Source organism: Penaeus monodon, chromosome 23 (genome assembly GCF_015228065.2).
Source record: "Penaeus monodon isolate SGIC_2016 chromosome 23, NSTDA_Pmon_1, whole genome shotgun sequence".
In the NCBI taxonomy this organism is placed as follows: domain Eukaryota; kingdom Metazoa; phylum Arthropoda; class Malacostraca; order Decapoda; family Penaeidae; genus Penaeus; species Penaeus monodon.
Window position 1 is genome coordinate 37215880 of NC_051408.1, and position 200 is coordinate 37216079.

Genomic DNA, 200 nt, shown 5'->3' on the forward strand with positions numbered 1-200 from the left:
ATATGCAGGAGCAAGAGAAACGTGTTTGGGAATAAGTTTCTTGGATACTTAAAAGAAGGAACGAGTCGAAAAGTCTGTTTAACAGCAAAAAAAAAAAAGATAATTTATTCATAACATTGTCAGATGATAATTCTTGTTATCGATTATTGTATTTAACATATAAACCTTGTGTCACCCTGACCGATATCAAGTCGAGGATC